We start from the raw sequence: 2,468 nt of genomic DNA on the forward strand, positions 1-2,468 counted from the left end.
CTCCAATTTACACAATCTCAGGCTCCCTCCCCACCGGAGAGGTGACATTCAATGTCCCACTGTCAGTCTGGATAGCCCTGACCCCCACCCAACACACAATAATGTCATGAAAGCATCATTTTAAAAAGGGCTATGCAAACATGGCCAATAACTTTCATTCTAATGATGTGCAAAATGATTTGGGAACAAATTTTGCTGTTAGAAAACTTGCAGACTTCACTATATACAGTGTAGACCCTCTAAACTAAGTTTGGGGGATGTGATCTTTCAAGAAATGCAGACCAAACTGTTGTTGTTTGTTTACTTACACAGTATGTCTTGTAGAATTAACTGGAGTCACCAGCAACAGCATAGTGCAGTCATATCTCAAGTCTAATAACAGAAGACAGGAAAAGATCAGTAAAGAAACAACTTCCCCAAACCAAAGCACAAATAAAACAATAAGTAAAACAGGCTGATCTAAAGTATGATTAAAGTTCAGCCTGATTAATATAAATGTCACTGACAGTTGCTAATATATTGGAAAACCAAAATACTCACCACTGAGTTGATGTCTTTCTGTCCAACAGCAGGAGTGCTGGTCCTGAGCCTCAAAGACAGTAAGAAGCAAGCAGAGGGAGAAAAAACAGAACATTTTTCAGAAACTGATTTGATCATTAATGGCTGTGCAATCATTGTAACATAGAGTTTGCTTATGTTGTTAAATAAAGGCTAGATTTGACATTAATAGATGCCACAGATGTTCAAAAGCTGCCACAAAGCATGAAAAAAAATGGACGTCTCCGAAAACGTCGGAGAATTTTTGCAAATATGTGATGTCTTGATAAATCGAGCAGATACTTTAACTTTACACAGCTACATTCTCGCCTGAAAATATCTTAAACGTTTATTTTGTGGCCCAGAAAAAGTAATACGTTTTTTAGCCGAGCTCCTCTGCCATTGCCGCGACAAATGCAATCCTCCTTTTCCCCAGATTACCCTTTCTGGGTCACAAAATAACGTTTTAAGATATTTTCAGGCGAGAATGTAGCTGTGAAATGCTCAAATATCTACTTAATTTATCAAAATATCACATATTTGCAAAAGTGCTTCCACGTTTTTGGAGAGCTCTGTTATCCACCAGCGCAATAGCTGACCGGGAGGTCAAGGCTCAATACAGTCCAGGAGCACAGCTAACTCCTGGCGTATTCTTTTTAACCCCCCTGCACTCTTTTGCTACTATATATATATATATATATATATATATATATAGTTAGTTAAGGCTATGGATTGAAAATACCCCCCACACCCCACCCCTAACGGCTGCACCTCCTGAAGAATTTTGTCTGGGCTCTTATCTCACTTTTTTATTTCAATCAACAGAAAATTTCACAGACATAGTTTTCTGTAAGGCTTTTAAGGCTGTGGTGTTTTAAGTAACATGAGCCCAGTGGCAGCAGCAACGCAGGCTAACACTAACTAGCTAGCAAGATTATAAACCTGGTGCTAAACTAAGAGAAGCCACAAAATCAGTTTGAATAAGAGTAAACATTTACTCACCAAGTCAGTGTATCAGGTAAAGATCCACAGCAATGACAATAATCTCTTGAGCTGAGCTTCTCCAGGTTTGCTCAACATATTCCATAAAAAATGCTGGCACCATGAACTGATCCGAGAGGGAGGAGGACGGTAGTGACGTGGCATTTTCAAAACACATCTTTCATCCTTCCGCCCTGAGAGGAAAAACTTCCATCTTACTTAGTTTTTCTAAGTTAAGACAACACAAATAAATTGAGTTTATCAGCATTTTTTGCATAAAAAGTACTGGTAACTTATTTAAATCGAGTTCTAATAACAAATTGTTAAAAATTGAGTTCAGCCTATTTAATATTTTTAATTAAACACAATATTACATTTTACAGTGTGCGTGCATGAGGGTTGGAATGCATGTTTGTGTCGGTGTGTGCCTGTTTGTCTGTGTTTATATGTCAGGTCAGGTCTTACACTCCATCTCTCTGGGAACTCCCAGGCCCTCCAAGGCCTATCTCCCCTCACCACACTCCCTGCCGGTAACTGACGCCCTCAGGGGTCGGTGCGTTGGTGGTTCTTGGTGTCCGGGGCTGGGCACTCAGTTATGTACCAGCTCACTCCCGGTGACTACATGGCGGGGCCTGGTGCCTGTTGCTTGGTCAGGCCTCTTCCGGGGCAAAGGGGAGCCTGGATCTCCTCCATGCCTGCTTCATGCCCTGGGGGACAGGGCTATAGCTCTCTACATCCTCTAGCAGACCGTTACATGGGGAAACCTTTTGAATACAAGCACACTGATCCACACAGGTGTGCACACGGGTGTTCACTGTTCATAGACATAAACTACACCTTTATTGGCTGCTATTTCCAAGCACATTATGTGCTGTCGGTCAACATTCAACATTCAATATTTCGTATTCACTGCTGTTTATACTTAACTCGATTAATGCGATGCTGTTGTG

The 2,468-nt window shown here is 41.1% G+C and overlaps 1 long non-coding RNA gene across 1 annotated transcript; it reads right to left on the reverse strand.

The window, feature by feature from the left end:
- Positions 1 to 314: 314 nt before the first annotated feature.
- LOC102203269 (uncharacterized) lies at positions 315 to 1,578 on the reverse strand. Its single transcript, XR_311857.2, has 3 exons — positions 1,540 to 1,578; positions 541 to 589; positions 315 to 372 (listed from the first exon to the last, which is right to left on the reverse strand). It is a non-coding gene; the product is annotated as an uncharacterized LOC102203269 (long non-coding RNA).
- Between the last annotated feature and the right edge of the window lie 890 nt (positions 1,579 to 2,468).

The sequence above is a fragment of the Pundamilia nyererei genome, unplaced genomic scaffold, assembly GCF_000239375.1.
Source record: "Pundamilia nyererei isolate P.nyererei 1_Seehausen unplaced genomic scaffold, PunNye1.0 scaffold00079, whole genome shotgun sequence".
Taxonomy (NCBI): Eukaryota; Metazoa; Chordata; class Actinopteri; order Cichliformes; family Cichlidae; genus Pundamilia; species Pundamilia nyererei.